The 24151-nt window shown below is 38.5% G+C and overlaps 2 long non-coding RNA genes across 7 annotated transcripts in view; one reads left to right on the forward strand and one right to left on the reverse strand.

Moving 5' to 3' along the window:
- The window catches only part of LOC111090524, a 37585-nt gene that overhangs the window by 2630 nt on the left and 10804 nt on the right, over window positions 1-24151 (forward strand). Inside the window, exons 1-2 of one of the 4 annotated variants that reach the window (XR_005372190.1) lie at window positions 21483-21620; window positions 22146-22256. This is a non-coding gene — a long non-coding RNA (uncharacterized LOC111090524). Of the gene's footprint in view, window positions 1-21482; window positions 21621-22116; window positions 22257-24151 lie in introns of those variants that run through there. The other 3 variants (XR_005372189.1, XR_005372192.1, XR_005372191.1) reach the window with 3 other exon arrangements.
- Window positions 3314-24151, reverse strand: part of LOC111090525 — a 120988-nt gene continuing 100150 nt past the window's right edge. For 2 of the 3 annotated variants that reach the window (XR_005372195.1, XR_005372193.1), the window contains exons 3-4: window positions 20808-21214; window positions 3314-3389 (exon numbers count right to left, since the gene is read on the reverse strand). This is a non-coding gene — a long non-coding RNA (uncharacterized LOC111090525). The remainder of the gene's footprint in view (window positions 3390-20807; window positions 21215-24151) is intronic. The other variant, XR_005372194.1, reaches the window with a different exon arrangement.

A 24151-nucleotide genomic window follows, 5' to 3' on the forward strand; every position in this document is an offset into this window, starting at 1 on the left:
GAGAGACACACAGAGAGAGGCAGAGACATAGGCAGAGATGGAAGCAGGCTCTCTGTGGGGAGCCTGATCTGGGACTCCATCCCAGAACCCCAGGATGATGTCCTGAGCCAAAGGCAGATGCTCAACGGCTGAGCCACCCAGGTATCCCAGGAAGCAAAGTTATTCTACCAAAAAAGTTTAGGAACACCTGTGTGGTTCAGTGGTTGAGTGTCTGCCTTTGGCTCAGATAGTAGATCCCGAGGTCCTAGGATGGAGTCCCACATCAGGTTCCCTGCAGGGAGTCAGCTTCTCCCTCTACGTCTCTGCCTCTCTCTGTGTGTCTCTTGTGAATAAATAAATAAAATCTTTTTTAAAAAATTTACAAATTATCTAATTCCTATTTGCAAAGATATTCAAGGGGATATTGTATGTATGGAGCTAAAGGAATTACATATGGAAATGTAGGAACTACTCTGATAATCAAATTTTTCCTTGATACCTGTAAATGCTAGAAGTTAATGGGACTTCCAATAATTGCTGAAGAGGAAAAATGTTTGTACCCAATAATTCTATATTTAACCAAATTTTCACTTGTACTCACTGAGAACTAAAAAAAATGATCAAACATAAAAAAATTAAAAAGAACAGTAAAAAATTCAAATAAATTGAGAAAAGAAAATGATGAATATGGTACTGACGAAATACATAGTCATGAGCATGGAAACCAGTAAAAACAAATAGACTAGCCCAGCAATTCTCAATTCTGGCTACACATTTTAAATTGCCTTATAGCATTAAAACATTAACAAATGCATACATTCATAAAAGTATTCACAGGTTATCGCATTCCTGCTCTTCGTGGGTTTCAGACATGAGAACTTCATAGAGTGTTCTCATTGATTCTGATATATAGGATTGATTACCCTAGTTTAAGTAATTTGGTGAGGGGTGTTGGGGTAGAGACTGCTTATGGACATGGGGAATGGAGATAGGAGTGAGCTGGAGAACATATTTTTTTAAATGCTGTAGTATGTTTCATTCATTTTTTAGTTTAAAAGCATCTTTGGAAATCTACACTTTGCCAGGCTTTTTGATAAGTGATGGGGAGGGGGTTAAATAATCATTGAAATAGGCCCAATCCCAGAATTCAAGGAATATAGAGTCTAGGGACAGAGATTGATAAGAAAACACATGGACACAGTACACTCTGTTGAGGGATGTGAGAAAACCACATAGGAAGTGCTGAGTGGGCTCCCAGGAGTACCTCCAGGGAGGTCCCTCCCCAGAGAAGCTGATACCTAACCTAAAACCTAATCTGCTTTTTACTCAAAAACAATGCTTTCAGGCACAATTTATGATATCTTTTTCTCTTATTCTAGTTCACTATCCTTGCCTTCTGCTTCATACCTGATTCGAGCCAATAGATTAGATAGAAAGGAATAAATCTGTAGGGACAGGCCTGTTGTTTGGGAAAAAGTGAGTCTGAGGGTTGATACAACAGACAGAGCCAATAGGGAAAGTCAAAGCAGATCCCAAAAGCACTATAGTCTTGGGACATTTTAAGAAGGAAAAATCACCTTGCATATCTCAGTGTTTCTCAAAGGCTGTATGAGAGTTCATCATATCTATATTTAATAGAGGGCTAACTATTGTGTCAAATTTTTAAGTGTATAGGAAAATATAATCTTGGTTTTAAGGGTAAATTTCCTGTGAGGTGTTTGAGAAAGAGGAAATTGTTTCCTTCAGCCGCTGAATTGTGTCCCTGGGCTAATAATCATCTTGTTGTGTGCTTCTGAACTCTTGCTTTTCCCAGTTTCCTTGGGGTTACTAATATTGATACCACCTAAAGCTTCCATACTACACTCTTCCTCTACAAGATAGTGGTCTTTCCTCACTGACTTCAAAGTTAAGCAGGAAGAATATGGGGCCAGACTGTATGCTCTTTAAGTGCCCAGTGTTTAATTCCCCACAATAAAATTACAGCTTTCTAAGGAAATATAGGTTTTACTGAGGAGCTTGGGTAACAAAAGGAATTTGCAATGTATTAAGGAATATTTCAGAGTAAAAACTGCATTTTTGCATATAACTAACCTTCTAGTCCAAAGAGGGCAAGAAGTCAGCACAAAAAGGGTACCTTTCATTGTGGACATACTCCAGTTCCCGGCTTACTCCCCCATCTGGAGTCCATTACCTGCCTAGAGAGTGTCTCCTGTTCCCACCTTAACAATGAGAATCCCTCCTCCTTTTAGAAAAACCCAAGTTGTTTATCTGAGTGGGCTTATCTGACTTTAAAATCCATTCAATTCTCCCCTCACAGAGAAAATCTATATACCGATTTGCTTCAGTATGTTTTCCAAAGCACAAGTAATTTATACTATAATAACACCACAGCACATGTAGGAAAGGGGAGGATGGCTTGAGAACAAGCTAGGACAAACCTTGCGTTCAGCTCCTTTCTGGCCCCTGTGTTATCTCCCTATTAGTGTGAAGTGCAGATATGATTGCTCACTCGTCTTGATCATCCAAATGGTTAACTATTGAGTCAAACACAGATTCTACTTCCAAAGTCAAACCTTTCATTTTCTGAGACAAAAAAGTAAAAATCCACCTAGGGGAAGATAAAAGTTTTCTTAACTGCCACCAAGTCTGTTCAGTTACTCTAAACCATGGCAGAGGTGATACTTTACACAGGTGTGCAATTTGTACAAAGTAGGGCAGCTGTCCTCTGTTTGACACTGCTTGTACAGGGCACTTCTGTGCCTATTGACCCGTGAGGAATAACCTGTTACAAAAGCATCCTTGTTCCCTTCACCACTCTTCTCCAACAAGAAATGCCCAGTAGGAGCTTTAAAATGGAAATATTTACATTTTTTTCCAATTTACCTTCTGAGACAATTCAAAGTTTTAATTATAGCTTTCTTAATGACTCTCCATTGACTTTGCCCTGGCATCCAAGTTGTAATCAATTTAATCTAAGAGAGTAAAGTATGTGAGCTTTCTTATTCTTCTGACTAGAAAGACAAATACATGCATATTGCCCATCCTAGGATGTCTTAGCAATTATAAAGAAAGGATGAGATTTCATGGGGAGGAGAAAATTTTCAGAATCTTGGGAGAGGCCAAAGGCCATGAATCTTTAAGAGCTGAATATACCCTCTCTGAGGGGAATTATTTACATTTTGCCAATAAAACGGGCTACTAATCTCAACTTCAAAATCATGAGTGGCTAAATAATGGTCCTGTAAACACTATTAACTAATGATGTATAATAAAACCCTCTTGGGAAATGAGTTATTCCAAGAAGAGAAAATGTTGGAAACCCATCTTCAGCAGGTCTGTTTGTCCTTTTATCAAAGACTTTAGTTACCTCAGGCCTCAAAGGAGCAGATAAGTGTTCCTCTCACTGAGTTCTTCTCAGAGATGATCCCAGTAGCAAGGAAAAAAAAGAGACCAAGACTTATTAATTGTACACTCTACTAAATTAGATCTGGCTTAATATTATACTCTTAAAGGGTTAGTTGCACTGTAGCTTTACTGGAAAGCTCTTGGTTATAATCCTAATTATCATAGAATTCTGTTTTTATTAACCCATTAGCAGTGCCTTATCAAATTAATTTGACACATATGTATTTTACTCTTTAAAGGAAAAGAACTATAAAATAATCATATGAACCTTGTAGGAGTAAATACCCCAAATACATGGTCCAGAATTGAAAAAGAGTATTATGTGGGATCCATATGAAAGGCTGTTTTGGAATTTGGCAAAGGAACCATTCAGCTATAGCCTGAAGATAAAGAGATACAGGGGAAAATCAAAAGCTAACTGGTAGGGGAGAAGTATGCAAATAGGGCTGTGAGTTGGAGACAGCCTTATTAATTTTCAGAGGAACCTTGTATACAATATCATGAACAAAGAACACTCACATTACAGATTCTGTACAGATTCACTGAGGAATAGAAAAGAAAAAAGGGGGAAAAAAGAAAACAAAACAAAACCAAATCCAAATCCAGTACAGTTAAAGGAGTGTGTGTGTGTGTGTGTGTGTGTTTGTGCATATCGCACTTAAAACTAGCACATGCATTAAAGCTTGATGCTGTCTGGAGCATATACAATACCTATCACTAGAAATCTGTTTACAGTTTTCATTTTCTAACACAACATCTTTTTGCAAAGAACAGGCCTCTTGCATTATTTATATTCAGAAGACTTGTATAATAAGGTACAGGTACATTTCCATTACATTGCATGCATTTCTATAAAGGTACTCAGTAGCAAAACTGATGCGGAGACTAATGAATCTTGTGTGAGGAGGGTGGCTTGGTGACTCAGTGAGGCTGCATGCCATTTTTACATATCTCTACGTTATTTTTTTGCCCACTGTTACTTCCTAACATTTATTTAAAAAAATAAGCATCCATGCCCTTCTTTAAAATTTTCCATCTTCTGAATGATTCTCAGAATTATTCAGCTGCAAGACACTTCACAAACTATCAGAAAAAAAAAATTTATAGACCTGAATCTATTCCCTTAAGATTTCCCCAAGTTTTGTCTTACAAAGCATTTATTTGATGAAACAACTATGTATTTGGTGTGTGTGTGTGTGTGTGTGTGTGTGTGTGTGTGCGTGTGTTTCATTCTTTATGTTGTATATTCTATGAGTTTGGACAAATGTATAATGACATGTATCCATCATTATGACATAATATAGAGTACTGCCCTAAAAAGCCTCTGTGCTTTAACTATTTATCACTCTCTTCCTTATCACCTACCACTGATCTTTTTAATGGAGACATTGTTTTGCCTTTTGCAGAGCATTTTATAGATGGAATCATATATATAATATGTAGCCTTTTCAGACTGGCTTCTTTCTCTTGGTAAGATGCTTTTAGGTTTCCTCCATATCTTTTCATTCCTTCATCATTCATATCTTTTAGAGCTAAATAATATTCCAATGTGTGGATGTACCAGTTTTTGATCCATTCACTTACTGAAAGACATCTTGGTTGTTTCCAAGTTTTGGCAATTATGGATAAAGCTGCTATAAACATCCTTGTGCAGGATTTGTGTGTACATCGCTTTTCAACTCATTTGGGTCAATACCAAGGAGCATGATGGCTAGATCTTACAGTAAGATTATGTTTACTTTTATAAGAAACCACCGAACTGTCTTCCAATATGGCTGTACCAGTTTTGATTACATTAGGTATAAGGTATAGGTTATTCATCAATTTCCTTTATCAGTTTGGGAAAATGTCTTGCTATTCCTATTTTGCTGAGAATTTTATCACAAATAGATGTTGAATTTTATCAAATGCTTTTCTGCCTCTACTTAATATGATCACATATTTTCTTTCTTACTCTATCAATATATTAAATGCATCAGTGGACCTTGGGTGCTAAACTGACATTGTATTTCTGAGATAAACACCAGAGCTGATCATGATCTATTATCCTTTTTATATACTGTTGGATATGATTTAATAAAAAATTTAAATCAATATTTATGAGGGATATTATACTCAAGTGTTTGCTGTGGTTATTATTATGTCTTTGTCTTGCATTGGTATCAGAATAATTCTGGTCTCATACACAAATTTGGGAATATTCTCACCCTTTCAGTTTTCTAGATCACTTTGTGTATAACTGATTTCATTTCTTCCTTAATTACTTGGTAGAATTTACAAGTGAAAACATCTGGGCCTAGAGTTTTCTTTACAGAAAGGTTTTAAGCATAAATTCAGTTTATTTAATAGATGATAGGTCTATTCAGATCATCTATTTTGTCTTTGAGTGAACTTTGATAGTTTATGTCTTTCAAAGAAGTTGTTCATTTCATCTAAGTTGCCAAATTTATTACCAAATTTGTTCATAATGTTCTATTATCCTCTCAATAGCTCTTAGGATATATAGTGACATCGACTGTCATTCCTGATATTGGTAATTTGTATCTACTCTCTTTTTCTTTATTAGCCTGTCTAAAGTTTTATCAAGTTTATTGATCTTCTGAAAGAACCAGACTTTGATTTAATTGTCTCTATTTTTAAAACATTTTTCAGTGAATTTAACTCTGTCTTTATTATTTCCTTTATTCTGCTTACTTTGGGTTTAATTTGCTCTTCTTATTTTGCTTCATAAATTAGAAGCTGAGGTCATTGATTTAAGACCATGCATCTTTTCTAATAAATGCTTTTGTGCTATAAATTTCCCACTAAATTCTCCTTTAATGACATCCCACGATTTTTGATGTTGTGTTTTTCTTTCTTTCAGTTCAAAACATTTGTAATTTCCCTCTTCTGCTTTGGTTCCTGGATTATTTAGAACTATTTTCAAATACCTAGGGATTTTCTGGAGAGCTTTCTGTTATTGATTTCTAATTGAAATCCATTGTGGCACAAGAACATACTTTGTATGACTTGAATCCTTTTAAATTTATTGAGGTATTTTTATGGCCTGGAATGTGGTCTATTTTGGTAAATATTTCATGTGCTCTTGAAAATAATGTGTAGTCTGTTGTTGGTTGGAGTGTTCTATAAATGTCCATAGGTAAGTTGGTAGATATTGTTGTTTAAGGCTTGTATGTCCTTTATGATTTTTTTAAAAATATTTTATTTATTTATTTATGAGACAGAGAGAGAGAGAGAGACAGAGACACAGAGAGAGAGAGAGAGAGGCAGAGACACAGGCAAAAGGAGAAGCAGGCTCCATGCAGGGAGCCTGACGTGAGACTCGACCCCAGGTCTCCAGGATCAGGCCCTGGGCTGTAGGCAGCACTAAACCGCTAAGCCACCCAGGCTGCCCATCCTTTATGATTTTGTATCTACTAGTTCTGTCAGTTATGGAGAGAGAAGGTTATCAAAATGTCCGGCTCTAATTTGGTTTTATATCTTTCTCCTTGCACTTACACTAATTTTTGCCTCATGTATTTTGAATATGTTACTAATACATAAACTTTTAGGAATGTTATATCCCTTGGATGAATTGACTCCTTTATCAATATGAAATAACATTCTACATCTAAGATAATATTATTTTCTCTGAATTATACCTTGTCTGATATTAATATAGCCACTGAAGCTTTTTTTGATTCATGTGAGCAAAATATATCTTTTCTTTTCTATCACTTTTTGCCTAGCAGTGACTATTTTTTTTAACATATTCTATTTGCAATGCAGCATATAGGTGAGTCATATTTTTTTTAATAAAAAATGAGAACTGCTGCACTTGGGGTATTTAGACCACTTATATATAATGTGATAATTAATGTAGTTAGGTTTATCTTTATCATCTTGGCATTTGTTTTTCGGTTTTTCTAATTTTTTCCCCATTTTTCCTTTTTTTGCTTTATTTTATATTAATATATTTTATTTTATTTTTTTAATTTATTTTTTATTGGTGTTCAATTTACTAACATACAGAATAACCCCCAGTGAGCGTCACCCATTCACTCCCACCCCCAGCCCTCCTCCCCTTCCATCACCCCTAGTTCGTTTCCCAGAGTTAGCAGTCTTTACGTTCTGTCTCCCTTTCTGATATTTCCTACACATTTCTTCTCCCTTCCCTTATATTCCCTTTCACTATTATTTATATTCCCCAAATGAATGAGAACATATAATGTTTGTCCTTCTCCGACTGACTTACTTCACTCAGCATAATACCCTCCAGTAATCCACGTTGAAGCAAATGGTGGGTATTTGTCGTTTCTAATAGCTGAGTAATATTCCATTGTATACATAAACCACATCTTCTTTATCCATTCATCTTTCGATGGACACCGAGGCTCCTTCCACAGTTTGGCTATCGTGGACATTGCTGCTATAAACATCGGGGTGCAGGTGTCCCGGCGTTTCATTGCATCTGAATCTTTGGGGTAAATCCCCAGCAGTGCAATTGCTGGGTCGTAGGGCAGGTCTATTTTTAACTCTTTGAGGAACCTCCACACAGTTTTCCAGAGTGGCTGCACCAGTTCACATTCCCACCAACAGTGTAAGAGGGTTCCCTTTTCTCCACATCCTCCAACATTTGTTGTTTCCTGCTTTGTTAATTTGCCCCATTCTCACTGGTGTGAGGTGGTATCTCATTGTGGTTTTGATTTGTATTTCCCTGATGGCAAGTGATGCAGAGCATTTTCTCATGTGCATGTTGGCCATGTCTATGTCTTCCTCTGTGAGATTTCTCTTCATGTCTTTTGCCTATTTCATGATTGGATTGTTTGTTTCTTTGGTGTTGAGTTTAATAAGTTCTTTATAGATCTTGGAAACTAGCCCTTTTTCTGATACATCATTGGCAAATATCTTCTCCCATTCTGTAGGTTGTCTTTGAGTTTTGTTGACTGTATCCTTTGCTGTGCAAAAGCTTCTTATCTTGATGAAGTCCCAATAGTTCATTTTTGCTTTTATTTCTTTTGCCTTCGTGGATGCATCTTGCAAGAAGTTACTGTGGCCGAGTTCAAAAAGGGTGTTGCCTGTGTTCTTCTCTAGGATTTTGATGGAATCTTGTCTCACATTTAGATCTTTCATCCATTTTGAGTTTATCTTTGTGTATGGTGAAAGAGAGTGGTCTAGTTTCATTCTTCTGCATGTGGATGTCCAATTTTCCCAGCACCATTTATTGAAGAGACTGTCTTTCTTCCAATGGATAGTCTTTCCTCCTTTATCGAATATTAGTTGACCATAAAGTTCAGGGTCCACTTCTGGGTTCTCTATTCTGTTCCACTGATCTATGTGTCTGTTTTTGTGCCAGTACCACACTGTCTTGATGACCACAGCTTTGTAGTACAACCTGAAATCTGGCATTGTGATGCCCCCAGATATGGTTTTCTTTTTTAAAATTCCCCTGGCTATTCGGGGTCTTTTCTGATTCCACACAAATCTTAAAATAATTTGTTCTAACTCTCTGAAGAAAGTCCATGGTATTTTGATAGGGATTGCATTAAACGTGTATATTGCCCTGGGTAACATTGACATTTTCACAATATTAATTCTTCCAATCCATGAGCATGGAATATTTTTCCATCTCTTTGTGTCTTCCACAATTTCTTTCAGAAGTGTTCTATAGTTTTGAGGGTATAGATCATTTACATCTTTGGTTAGGTTTATTCCTAGGTATCTTATGCTTTTGGGTGCAATTGTAAATGGGATTGACTCCTTAATTTCTCTTTCTTCAGTCTCATTGTTAGTGTATAGAAATGCCACTGATTTCTGGGCATTGATTTTGTATCCTGCCACGCTACCGAATTGCTGTATGAGTTCTAGCAATCTTGGGGTGGAGACTTTTGGGTTTTCTATGTAGAGTATCATGTCATTGGCGAAGAGGGAGAGTTTGACTTCTTCTTTGCCAATTTGAATGCCTTTAATGTCTTTTTGTTGTCTGATTGCTGAGGCTAGGACTTCCAGTACTATGTTGAACAGCAGTGGTGAGAGTGGACATCCCTGTCTTGTTCCTGATCTTAGGGGAAAGGCTCCCAGTGCTTCGCCATTGAGAATGATATTTGCTGTGGGCTTTTCATAGATGGCTTTTAAGATGTCGAGGAATGTTCCCTCTATCCCTACACTCTGAAGAGTTTTGATCAGGAATGGATGCTGTATTTTGTCAAATGCTTTCTCTGCATCTAATGAGAGGATCATATGGTTCTCAGTTTTTCTCTTGTTGATATGATGAATCACATTGATTGTTTTATGGGTGTTGAGCCAGCCTTGTGTCCCAGGGATAAATCCTACTTGGTCATGGTGAATAATTTTCTTAATGTATTGTTGGATCCTATTGGCCAGTATTTGTTGAGAATTTTTGCATCCATGTTCATCAGGGATATTGGTCTGTAATTCTCCTTTTTGGTGGGGTCTTTGTCTGGTTTTGGAATTAAGGTGATGCTGGCCTCATAGAACGAATTTGGAAGTACTCCATCTCTTTCTATCTTTCCAAACAGCTTTAGGAGAATAGGTATGGTTTCTTCTTTAAACGTTTGATAAAATTCCCTTGGGAAGCCATCTGGCCCTGGACTCTTGTGTCTTGGGAGGTATTTGATGACTGCTTCAATTTCCTCCCTGGTTATTGGCCTGTTCAGGTTTTCTATTTCTTCCTGTTCCAGTTTTGGTAGTTTGTGGCTTTCCAGGAATGCGTCCATTTCTTCTAGATTGCCTAATTTATTGGCGTATAGCTGTTCATAATATGTTTTTAAAATCGTTTGTATTTCCTTGGTGTTGGTAGTGATCTCTCCTTTCTCATTCATGATTTTATTAATTTGAGTCTCCTCTCTCTTCTTTTTAATAAGGCTGGCTAACGGTTTATCTATCTTATTAATTCTTTCAAAGAACCAACTCCTGGTTCTGTTGATCTGTTCCACAGTTCTTCTGGTCTCAATTTTGTTGAGTTCTGCTCACATTTTAATTAACTCTCTTCTTCTGCTGGGCGTGGGGTCAATCTGCTATTTATTCTCTAGCTCCTTTATGTGTAAGGTTAGCTTTTGTATTTGAATTCTTTCCAGTTTTTGAATGGTTGCTTGTATTGCAATGTATTTCCCCCTTAGGACTGCTTTTGCTGCATCCCAAAGATTTTGAACGGTTGTATCTTCATTCTCATTAGTTTCCATGAATCTTTTTAATTCTTCCTTAATTTCCTGGTTGACCCTTTCATCTTTTAGCAGGGTGGTCCTTAACCTCCACGTGTTTGAGGTCCTTCTAAACTTCTTGTTGTGATTTAGTTCTAATTTCAAGGCATTATGGTCCGAGAATATGCAGGGGACGATCCCAATCTTTTGGTATCGGTTCAGACCCGATTTGTGACCCAATATGTGGTCTATTCTGGAGAAAGTTCCATGTGCACTTGAGAAGAATGTGTATTCAGTTGAGTTTGGATGTAAAGTTCTGTAGATATCTGTGAAATCCATCTGGTCCAGTGTATCATTTAAAGCTCTCGTTTCTTTGGAGATGTTGTGCTTAGAAGACCTATCGAGGGTAGAAAGAGCTAGATTGAAGTCACCAAGTATAAGTGTATTATTATCTAAGTATTTCTTCACTTTGGTTATTAATTGGTTTAAATATTTGGCAGCTCCCACATTCGGGGCATATATATTCAGGATTGTCAAGTCCTCTTGTTGGATAGATCCTTTAAGTATGAGATAGTGTCTCTCTTCATCTCTCACTACAATCTTCGGGGTAAATTTTAGTTTATCTGATATAAGGATGGCTACCCCTGCTTTCTTTTGAGGACCATTTGAATGGTAAATGGTTCTCCAACCTTTTATTTTCAGGCTGTAGGTGTCCTTCTGTCTAAAATGAGTCTCTTGTAGACAGCAAATAGATGGCTCCTGCTTTTTTATCCAGTCTGAAACCCTGCGCCTTTTGATCGGGTCATTAAGCCTGTTCACGTTCCGAGTTACTATTGACAGATATGAGTTTAGTGTCATCATGATATCTATTCAGTCCTTGTTTTTGTGGATTGTTCCACTGAACTTCTTCTTAAAGGGGAAGTTTAAGAGTCCCCCTTAAAATTTCTTGCAGAGCTGGTTTGGAGGTCACATATTCTTTCAGTTCCTGCCTGTCTTGGAAGCTCTTTATCTCTCCTTCCATTTTGAAGGAGAGCCTTGCTGGATAAAGTATTCTTGGTTGCATATTCTTCTCATTTAGGACCCTGAATATATCCTGCCAGCCCTTTCTGGCCTGCCAGGTCTCTGTGGAGAGGTCTGCTGTTACCCTAATACTCCTCCCCATAAAAGTCAGGGATTTCTTGTCTCTTGCTGCTTTAAGGATCTTCTCTTTATCTTTGGAATTTGCAAGCTTCACTATTAGATGTCGAGGTGTTGAACGGTTTTTATTGATTTTAGGGGGGGATCTCTCTATTTCCTGGATCTGAATGCCTGTTTACCTTCCCAGATTAGGAAAGTTATCAGCTAGAATTTGTTCAAATACATATTCTGGCCCTCTGTCCCTTTCGGCGCCCTCGGGAACCCCAATTAAACGTAGGTTTTTCTTCCTCAGGCTGTCATTTATTTCCCTTAATCTAACCTCATGGTCTTTTAATTGTCTGTCTCTTTTTTCCTCAGTTTCCCTCTTTGCCATCAACTTGTCTTCTATGTCACTCACTCGTTCTTCCACCTTGTTAACCCTTGTCGTTAGGACTTCTAGTTTGGATTGCATCTCATTCAATTGATTTTTAATTTCTGCCTGATTGGATCTAAATTCTGCAGTCATAAAGTCTCTTGAGTCCTTTATGCTTTTTTCTAGAGCCACCAGTTGCTGTATGATAGTGCTTCTGAATTGGCTTTCTGACATTGAATTGTAATCCAGATTTTGTAACTGTATGGGAGAGAGGACTGTTTCTGATTCTTTCTTTTGAGGTGAGGTTTTCCTTCTTGTCATTTTGCTCAGTGCAGAATGGCCAAAAACAAGTTGTATTGGGAAAAGGAGAAAAAGAGAAAGAAGGAAAGAAAAGAGAAAAAGAAAAAAGGAAGAAAAAAAGAAAAAAGAGAAGAAAAAGAGAAAGAGAAAGAAAAAGAATGAAAGTGAAAAAGGGTGGGGCAAGCAAACAGAAATCAAAAAGAAAAAAAAGAAAAAAAAAAAAAAAACCACGGGGAGTATCTTCTGATTCTGTGTACTTTAAGTCCCTTGACTTCCCCTGGAACTTGTCCGTCTAGCTGGTCTTCTGGGGGAGGGGCCTGTTGTGCTGAATTTCAGGTGTTAGCACTTGGGGAGCTGCTCTGCCCCTGCCTGGTGCAGGGCTCAGTGGGGGTTGTTTACCCTGTGAGACCCCTGGAGGAACAACCACGGTGGCAGCTCTGGAGCCCTGGATTCAGCCCCCGCAGGAACTCCGGAGCTCTCCGTCTGCAGGGCCTGGAGGCTCCGGGGCCGGGCCGCTGATCTGCTCAGCTGGGGCAGGAGCGTCCTCGCTGTCCTGGGCCCTCCCGGCCTCTGCCTGTCCCGGGGGGAGGCTGGATCCTGGGCTGTGTCCGGGCGCCCTGGGCTCTGGGGCCTGCGCTGGTGGATTCGCGCTCCCGCCCTGCAGGCCCCTCGAGGAGCCGCCCCCGAGCCCTCCCGAGCTGCTCCCGCCCCGCAGCCCCCCCCGCGGAGCCGCCCCCGAGCCCCCCCGAGCTGCTCCGGGTCCAGCCGTGCACGCTGCAGCCCTTAGGGAGCTCGGCGCATCTCCCGGGGCGCAGGTGTCTGTTAGTGTCTCCGGGAGCCCGAGGGCATCCCCGCCCTCCTGGGTCCTGCTCCAACTCCCTGCGAGCCCCTTTCCGCCGGGAAGGTTGGTGCAGCTCCTGCTCCTCCGGGACGGGGCTCTCCTGTCCTGGGGACACTCGCCCCGGCCTCAGCCCGGCTCCTCGCGGGCCCCTCCCCCTTGGAGGCCTTTGTTTCTTTATTTCTTTTTTCCCGTCTTCTTATCTTGATAGAAGCGCGAACTCTTCTCACTGTAGCATTCCAGGTGTTCTCTCTTTAATTCTCAGGCCGAATTCATAGATTTTCAGGATAATTTGAAGGTTTTCTAGGTAATTTGGTGGAGACAGGTGACTTGGGGACCCTACTCTTCCACCATCTTGCCCCTCCTCCTCTATATTAATATATTTTAAAATTATTCCATTTAACACCCTTTGCTAGCTTATCAGCTATAATTCTTTGTTATTTTAGTGGTGATTTTCAGGTTTATAGTATATATATCTTTATTTATTTATTTATTTTAAAGATTTTATTTATTTATTCATGATAGTCACACACAGAGAGAGAGGGGCAGAGACACAGGCAGAGGGAGAAGCAGGCTCCATGCATCGGGAGCCCGACGTGGGATTCGATCCTGGGTCTCCAGGATCGCGCCCTGGGCCAAAGGCAGGCGCCAAACCGCTGTGCCACCCAGGGATCCCTATATCTTTAATTTATAAAAGTCTACTTTCAACTGCTGTTATACTATTTCACATATAAGAATATTATGATATCCTACTTCCATTTTGTGCCTCCAAAACTTTGAGATAGTGTTGCCATAACTTTTCCATATAAATGTATGATAAATCCCAACTACATTGCTATTATTTTTAAGCAGTCAGTTATCTTTTAAAGATCTTTAAATAATGAAAAAAAGTCTTATATGGTTGTTCATATACTTACTATATTGAATATTTCTGTTCTTTGATATTATTGATGTCCATATATCCTTCTAGTGTAACTTTCCTCTGACTCAAAGACCTCCTTTAACATTTCTTATCATTCAGGTCTTGCTGCTAATGAATTTTTCCTCTTTGATTTGTGAAGAATTATTTCATTTCAATTTTTGAAAAAAAAAATATTTTCAATGGGTATAAAATCTAGGATGGCAGGATTTTTTCTTTCAATACTTTAAATATTTTTTCCCACTCTCTTCCCACTTGTATTGTTTCTAATGAGATTGTACTGTCATCCACCTTTGTGTGTGTATGTGTGTGTGTGCATTTCCTTACATTATGACAATGGAAGATATCCCAGCTTATTTTGTGTATTTGGAGTCCTAGTCATAGAATCAATCATATCTCCAAGGAAATTTGGTTCCTTTTATTGCAGAAAAATATTAGAAACCAAGATCTGAGTCTCAGTTTCTATGGCTATTCCCTTTTGCCTTTGTAAATGGGAAATGTAAGATAATGAAGTTAATAATAGAGAACATAGAAGGATGCCAAAGGAGGCCCTTAGAATAGGGAAGAATTTCTTTAACAAAAATAAAAAAGCAGAACACAAGAGAGAAATAATGAAATTCCCTGTATTAAAAAAAATTCTGTTCATTGGAAGATATTATATGGTATAAGCAGAGATGTGAGAGTTTATGATTAGCTCTTTTTTTAAAAAAAAGATTTTTATTTCTTTATGAGAGACACACACAGAGAGAGAGAGAGAGAGGAAGAGACACAGGCAGAGGGAGAAGCAGGCTCCATGCAGGGAGCCTGATGTGGGACTTGATCCCAGGACTTGATCCTGGGACTTCAGGATCACCCCCGAGCTGAAGGCAGGTGCTTAACTGCTGAGCCACCCAGGCATCCCATGATTGGCCATTTGAAATATTTCTTATGGGCAGAGAATTAACACCTAAAATATATATATATAAATAATCCCTGGGGTGCCTGGCTGGCTTAGTTGGTGGAGCGTTTGACTATTAATATCAGGGTTGTGAGTCCAAGCCCCATGTTGGGCATGGGACCTACTTAGAAAATAATTCCTGAAAGTTAATAAGAAACAGAAAGAATACTATATAAACATGGAAATTATAAGGATGCATAATAAATAGACTGTGATATCCAATTGACCATCAAGAATATAATCTGATGCATAAATTCACTAAGAACTGCAAGACATTGAGGAGGGCACTGCCTCTTCCAGGTAAGATGGTGGATGAGGGTGCATAGTTTGTGGCTAAATAATATGATAACCAGGACCAAATAGGAAAACAGATAAAATAGGAAAAGAAAGCTGTTTGAAGACATTATAGGTTGTGTGGAATCCAAGAATTATGAGAGCAGTACCTAATAGGAGAGGAAACTTAAAAGGAGTCAACATTCTGTAGCTGCTTTTCACCTTGAGGCTTTTGCAGATTCTGGGCAGTAGGCAAGAGGCTGAACACCTACAAAGGGCCCAAGCAAAGGATCTGATACTAAAAAGTAGAGAAAAATGAATTAAACTGGAACTTTCAAGGAATTCATGAGAAAAACCAAAAAGAACAAATGATGCAAATGAAAACCTAGAGATTTTTTTTTAAAATATTTATTTATTTATTTATTTATTTATTTATTTATTTATTTATTTATTTATGATAGTCACAGAGAGAGAGAGAGAGGCAGAGACACAGGCAGAGGGAGAAGCAGGCTCCATGCACCGGGAGCCTGATGTGGGATTCGATCCCGGGTCTCCAGGATCGCGCCCTGGGCCAAAGGCAGGCGCCAAACCGCTGCGCCACCCAGGGATCCCCAAACCTAGAGATTTGAATAGCTAAAAACTTCATAAATAAGGAAGGGACCATCATTGAGTCCTACAATGAAATATTTGCCAAATTTTTTTTTATTTGCCAAATTTTTAAGTTGCACATTGAAAGAGATTAATAAGCTAAGAAAAGAAGAAAAAAAAAAAAGAAAAACAAACAAGCCAACAAAAATCTCCAAAAAGTGAAGAGTATCTGGCAGTCTTTGGTGCTGAGGGACCAAGGACTAGAGCTCAGGACCCAGAAGAGGAAGAGGTTCCAATGAACACCATAGGCTCTTATTTATAATTCCTATTGATATATGCCCTGAGAGAAGCAATGAGTCAGAAATAGAAAACTCACCTAAAACGTAAGCCTGTCTCAAGTCAGCTGAGTCCCTAAGAATTTATGTGAATAGGTTCTCACTCTGCCTGCATAATAAGAAAAATGGTGAACATTCTCTTGAGAAAGATAATGTGATTTGGGTCACCTACAATTTCTTCATTATAAGAAAAAAAAAGTGTATAATTGGAATCACAGAAAGAGAGAGTGGAGAGAAGGGGAGGAAGGAATGTTTGAACAAATAAGAAATATTAGGTAGACAATTGATAAAGACATCAATACACATATCATGTTTCATGAAGTTGTGCATACCCCAAGCAGAATAAATACAAAGAAAATCCTACCAGCACATGAATAAAGCAAAACCGTTGAAATCCACAGAAAAGAAAATAAGCCTAAGATGGCAAAATTTGGAGAGACAATTACCTTCAAAATCACAACACTAAGAATAATATCTCAACAGAAATTATAGAAGACAGAAGACAAATTATTTTTTTTTAATTCTGGAAAAAATGACTATCAATCTAGAATTGTATACATAGCAAAAGTATATTTTAAATTTAAGCAGAAATAAATAAATATTCAGAAACTTAAAGACTAAATAAACTATCTCAATTAAAATACCCCAATTAAAATAAATTCTGATCTTGTGTCAGAACTTAATAAAATAATCCCAGACAGAAACACAAAAGTAAAGGTTGTAAGAAAAAGCAGGAGAAAGGGGTTCTTAATGTCTCCATGTCTTCCCCAGGTATCAGTTTTGCAAACTACAGTTTCAAGGCAATAAAGATTCCTTTGGCTTCTTATGTCCAAGACAATGGTCATCTAAATATCTTGTATTATTCTTTTTATTAAGATTTTATTTATTTATTCATGAGAGACACAAAGAGAGAGAGAGGGGTGGGCAGAGACATCAACCGAGGGAGAAGCAGGCTCCATGCAGGGAGCCTGATGTGGGACTCAATCCGGGACTCCAGGATAATGCCCTGAGCTGAAGGCAGACGCCCAACCGCTGAGCCACCCAGGCATCCCTGTTATTCTAACTAAAAGTGTTCATCAAGGGATTTCTGAATGGGCACCTGGGTGGCTCAGTTGGTTAAGCATCTGCTTTCAGCTCAGTTCATGATCCTGGGGTCCTGGGAATCCTGGAGTCCTGGAATTGAGCCTTGCATTGGTCTCCCTCCTAGGCCTGCTTCTCCTTCTCCCTCTGCTGCTCTTCCTGCTTGTGTTCTCTCCCTCTCTCTCTCAAATAAATAAATAAATAAATAAATAAATAAATAAATAAAATCTTTAAGTGAAAAAAGAGAGAGATTTCTGAATAGAAAGATTCCTCCAACTGACCTGAGCTCTCTCTCCTTAGGTGTAGGACAAGCTGTCATTCTATTTACCCTCCTCAATGAAGTGCATTAAACATATACCTTGAGAAATCACATAAGTTCAACAACTTATTTAATATTAGGGAGTGAGAGAAGACTTTCTGAAAGAAGCAGTACCATAATCTGGCCCCTAAAAGTCAAACTTTGCAAAAGTTAATGTTAGAAAGGGCAGGATGCATTCATAAAACACCAGTGGTCCAGTATGACTGAAACTTAAACTAAGAAGGAATTCAGAGAAATGTCAAGAGATAGAGCTGGAAGGGGCAAATGGAAGGGAACCAGATCATAAATGGATTCCTGACCCTTTTTTGGTATAAGAGAAAAGGAATACATTACAGAGAATGGGTTGATAATATGCAAATGCAGGCAGGAAAGCCATTAGGGGGCTTGGCATAGTGTTTGTTTTTAACAGATAGAATCTGTAGGTTTTTATGAGAAGCAAGCTCAAGCCACTCCATCCTCTTCTCACTCTACAACCACAGAATGAGAATAACTGCCTGAATTGGTCATGTTCACAAGCCATTGATTAGACAATAATGTTCTAGAAATTTACCTGTCCTTCCTTTAGTGATAGTCTTAGAGATCTCTGTCTTCTTCCTAGGACTTATGGAAATAAAGACATGGCCCTGTGTCTGCTTCCTATCATCAGGAGACAATATCATTCTTTCTCTTTGAACCAGTGTTACCCTCTCTCTGACATTTTGCTGTCAATCTTACTCTTTCTCATTGCTTTTCCTTCTACACTGCTGACCCGGATAATTTATGCAACCTGCCACAACATATCACTCCTGGAATCTCAGTAGCTGAACACAACAAAAATTTATTCCTGGCTCACAGAGAATCTGGTAGAACAGGAAGTGTGCTTCATGGCAGGAGAGCAAAAAGATGGAGGAAGGACCCTGGTTCTAATGCCTCTGGCTGATAGTGACACACATCACTTCTTACAGGCCATCCTCCAGAACTAGTTAACAGTTACCAGGCCTCAAACTAACTTCAGAAGAGGCTGGGAAATATGGTGGAGCAAATAGATTATTGCTTTTCTCTCCTAAAGAGACTTGAATGGCTGCTCTGGAATCTATCTGTGTGTTGTCTGTCTGTCTGTCTGTCTGTCTCTTATAAACAGATATCTGTTTGGAGTTTGTTTTTTTTGTTTTGTTTTATTTTTTACCTTTCAGTTGTTTAAGGAATGACACATGGGTTATACTTTTGACTCTCTCAACAACCCAAGATATAGGCTTTGGAGTATGTGAGAAATCTGCCCAAAGCCACAACGCTGGTAAAGGAGTGATCCAAGATATTCACTGAGAGAACTATCCCTAAACTCAATTACAGAGGTTCTCAACCTTCAGTCTCTTCATCCTGCACAAAATTTACATTACTGAACTCCACCCCTAAAATTTCTGATTCAGTTGGTCTGGTGGTGCCCATGAATTTGCAACAAGTTCACAGTGAAGCTGGTGTACCAGGGATTGAGACAGACTCCTGATGTAAGGCTATATAGCATATCAAAACAGTATCCATGAGTGAAAACTATAAAGTGTTACCTATAATAAAGTATTGAAACAAATAAATCTTTCCAAATCAGGAATAATTCTTAAAGAATGGGACCTGCTATGTGTACTATTTGCAGACTCTTAATAGCTTTGCTTCCTGATAAGTTTTCCTTGCCAACATACAGAGCAAAGGCCAGACTGGTTTCTGAGGAACTGAGGCTCATGGGCTAGCCTCCTCTTCTTCTGAGGAAGACATTGGCAGACTTTTATTCCTCTAAGCATCCCATATGCCCCAACCCACAAGGAGCTCTGGTGTACACGTTCTCTGTTTAGAAGGGAAGGAAAGGAGAAATAATTTTTCATTTCTTTCTGCCCATGCCTCTGGCAGGCATAACCGTAGCCCATCTGTTCTCTTCTCAGATTCAGCCCACCCTTGCTCTTTCTTTTTCTTCTAGACTTCACATTTTCCAGAAGGACAGAGTTTTTAGCAGGTACTCCTCCTCAGCTCTCAACTTCTCAGACTGTCTGAAGTGCCCCCTCCCTCAACAATGCTAACCTGCAAACCTCAGTTTCTAAAAGTAAAAGTCCCTAGAGGTTGGCAGTAAAACTGATTTATAAATATTATACCTAACTCTTCTTACTGATTTATACGTTTCTAAGTAATAAAAAAAAGTAATAATGAATAAGCAACTGAATTTGTTTTCAGTACCCAAACTAGCCTATTCTAACATGCATAATGAGAGAAATTAACAGAAATTATTGTGGATATACTCAAAAATTATTTATTTCCTCCAAAGCCATGTGTCATCAAGAAATTCCAAGAAGGGATATTGCCTGACCAATCTGAGAATTTGTGTTCTATTTCCTAAGACTTATTTCCTCAGTATCTTGTTTTACTATTCTGCTCCTAAACAAAATCCTGGATTGTTGAATTGAGACGCTTTGTAGTAGGTGAGCTGACCTTGATTTAGTCTGAGAGACGACAAGGTGAGACTAAATAAATACCAAGCTTCCCCATGTGTGCATAGGTATTGTGCAGGTGGTTTGGGGGTTGAAGAAATAGAAACCATCATCCCCAGAAGACTCCAAGGCTCCCCACCACAATACAAAGTGACTGCTGTGTTCATTAGCTATGTTGTGGCAGCACTGCCAGACCAGTCTTCACCTATCCATTCACCCTTTGGGCAACAGTAAGAATTAATCAACAGGACTTCAGCTACCATGTCCTGGAAGTGAATGATACTGCATAGAGAGAAGTATCAAAAAAGACTCAGAAAGTCTTTTTAAAAAGCTCCACTGGTGGGAATCCCTGGGTGGCTCAGCGGTTTAACGCCTGCCTTTGGCCCAGGGCATGATCCTGGAGTCCTGGGATCAAGTCATGCATCAGGCTCCCTGCATGGAGCCTCCTTCTCCCTCTGCCTGTGTCTCTGCCTGCCTCTCTCTCTCTCTCTCTCTCTCTCATGAATAAATAAATAATTTTTTTTAAAGTTCCACTGGTTGTATCTTCCAGACCAGGAATAGAGGTAGGAAAGAACACAGGCTCTGGGTGGGTTTCTACAAATACAAACCTTCCCAAATCTTCAGATTTTCCAAAAGGCTAATTGGCCAGAGTGCCTGCTGGATTCACAGAAGGATGCTGTAAAGCCACCACTTCAGCAAAGGGACTAATTCATTCAGACAACAGGACACTGATAGCAGGAGGTAGAGTTGACTTACCTGGGTGGTAGGGGATTGTAGGTAGGGATGAGTAGGAAAGGGAGGAGAGATTTTTGGCAAGACAGTCAGTACGTCTCACTTCAAATTTGACATTCTTCTCTTTCTTCAGTTAGGCAAAACATACTAAGGGATCAGAAGTAAAGACAACTCAGGGTGAACAGGCAAGGTTGCTGGCATTGTAATGTTCATTTTCAGATACAGAGAGTAGTATATGTACACCCCACAGTTTCAAATGGTGGAAAGTGATGTGTTCTTTAAGAGGGACTATGGAAGAAACTGTGAAGAAAATCTTTCAGTTGTAAGGTCCAGGGAAAACTCACAGAAGAGGTGATTCTGGGAGGCTTGACACACAGGTCTCACCTCCAGCCATAGACATTTATAAGATCTTGGCAGGTGGAGGGAATCACCTAAGCAGAAATGAAAAAAAAAATAGGGAAAAGTTGGGTGGATTTGGGGAAAATGTTAACAGTACTATTATTAAACCAGGGCACCTGAGAGAGGAGTGGGATTTTTGTTTCGTTTTGCTTTTAAGAGAGGGAGAGAAAGAGAAAGCAAGAGTGGGAAAGAAGGGTAGAGGTAGACAGAGAGTCTCAAACAGGCTCCCTGTTCAGTGCAGAGCCTGATGCGGGACTCGATCTCACAATACTGAGATCATGACCTAAGCTGAAACCAAGAGCCAGATGCTTAACCAACTGAGCCACCCAGGCACCCAAGGATTTATGTCTTCAAGGGAAAGTTGGAACTAGCCTTGAATATTAGAATAGAGCACAGGGTGGATGGACAATGGAATAAGGAGCCATCGCAGATAATACAGTAAGGAGACTCATACCAAAATTCTTTAGAAAGTAATACAAAAGTGGAGGGATGGGAGGGAAGAAAAATTCAGAGCTGAACTAACAAAAAACTACCCCAGCAGCACATTTGCATAATTACTCATAGATTCCAAACACTTCCTTATATATAATCTCAGTTGTATTTTGCAACTATCTTGGGTGTGATTCACTTCAAGTTATTCCCTTCACATATAAAAGACTGACACATAAAAGTACACACACGCGTGTACATACAGATGTATGTATAGGTATTTTTTGTGTGTATATATCCATATATATTATATATGATCACATATATAATTTTATAATTTTATATTATAAAAAGTATAAGATATATAATTTTATAATATATAATAATATACACTACTCAATATTTTAATATATATTTTACATGTACACATTTTATATATAAATGATATATATTATTAATATTATGTAATATCTATATAATATCTCTCTCCATGTGTTTCATGGAGAAACATGTTTCTATGTGTTTCTATGCTAGACATTGGGAATAACAAAGAGCCTTTGGAGAGACTTGAATCTGTCCCCAAGAGTTCATTCTATGAAGATAAAGGAACATATAAACTGACAGCCCTGTACAATTCGATAAATGGTAAGAGTTTGTGGGGGGAAGTAAATGCTTGCACTTTCTAGGGGAAATAGGAAAGTAGATCTCACAGAGGGCCAAAATCCCTCCTACACAGAAGATTTCACTTGAAAACAGGCCAGAATGAAATAAAAAAAAAACAACAACTCACAAAACAGACCAGAATGAAAGAGATTGTGTGATTTTGATGTAAGATTCAGAGACCTTTCTACCCCAGCCCTCTCAGCCCACAGCTGCTAATAGTAAAAACTCCCAGCTGCCTTAGGCAAGAATGGTTTACATCTATATATGAAGCTGATTTGGGGTTCTTTCTCTGCTACCTTGTCGTGGTGTTTTCTCCCCCTCCAGAAAATTTTAATCTAAAATATTATAAGTTCTTTTTATTGGTAGCATTTCCAAAAGGTGTGAAAACTAAAGCGAAATATGTTTTAAATGTACAGCAACAGCTGTGAGTACCCTGTTTTAAAATGTCTTTTGAAAACACAAATAAAATATTTAGGGTATGTGGGAATATAGTTCAGATTCTCTAAAGCAGGAGTCAGCAAACTATAGCCCATAGGCCAAATCTGACCAGTAGCCTACTTTTGTAAATAAGGTTTTATTGGAACATAGCCATGCTCATTGGTTGACATACTGTCCATGGCTGCTTTCATGCCACAGTTGCAGAGTTGAGTAGCTGCAACACGGACCATATGGCCTACAAAGCCAGTGCTATTTACTATCTGGACCTTGTCAGAAAAAGTTTGCCAACCCCTGATCTATAGCATGGAAAGATGAGAATATTAAACTCAGTATGCCTTAGAGCACTGCTAATCAAATTATGGTCTATGCAAAGATGTCAGTTTCTGATTCGTAAATACAGAAATTGAGAGTAAACATTTAGAAACTTCTATAGTGATTTGACAAAGTAATGTTAATGTATGTTGAATATAATAATAACTAAAATATTGGACTTGTATTTTGTACTTTACATGTTATATTTCTTAAGTAATCTTACCCTTGCAATTTGATTTTATTTTGTCTGTGCATAACGGACTGAAAATTAAAAAAAAAAAAAAAAGTTTTTCACTACAGACAGTTTGAGCAACACTATCCTAGAGTATAGGTGGCTAAACCCAACCATCAAAGCAGCCAAAATTCACCAGTACAAAAGGCTCATAGTATGGTACCTTTGCTTACAAAATATATAATGTGGAACACTTCTGTCATTTGCTAAATGGAGAAGCATTTCTTTTTTTTTTTTAAAGATTTATTTATTTATTTATTCACGATAGACAGAGAGAGAGAGAAAGAGAGAGAGAGAGAGAGAGGCAGAGACACAGGAGGAGGGAGAAGCAGGCTCCATGCTGGGACCCCGATGTGGGACTCGATCCCAGGACTCCAGGATCGGGCCCTGGGCCAAAGGCAGGCGCTAAACCACTGAGCCACCCAAGGATCCCAGAAGCATTTATTTCTGCATTCAGTTACCTAGCCTATACCATAATATCAGTAAACTTTACAGTGACAGCGGTGCACTCTTTTTCAGCCAAGTTGCAAGGGGAGCAAAGAAAAATACATAAAATCTATCCTAATATTCATCTTGCATTTGCAACCAGAGTTTAGTATAAAACGTGTGTGTATGCATGCGTGCATGTGTGTGATATAACCTAAGGAGATAAGAATGGGGAAATAGAGTCTATGAATTTTGGAAATAATTTTAGATTTTCCAATCACTTTCTTCTTTATTAATGTATATTTAAGTTATATTAGAATTTGATTTCAGATCAGTAGATGTTAAGCAGGAAAAAGATTTCTACTCTCCTAGTTTAAAAAGAAAAACGAAATCTAAGTTGTTAAGTAAGAAATGTCAATTCTGTGCGCTTGAAAATTACTTATCTGTCACTCAAAATCTCTACAAGACC

This window comes from Canis lupus, chromosome 17 (assembly GCF_011100685.1).
Source record: "Canis lupus familiaris isolate Mischka breed German Shepherd chromosome 17, alternate assembly UU_Cfam_GSD_1.0, whole genome shotgun sequence".
NCBI lineage: Eukaryota > Metazoa > Chordata > Mammalia > Carnivora > Canidae > Canis > Canis lupus.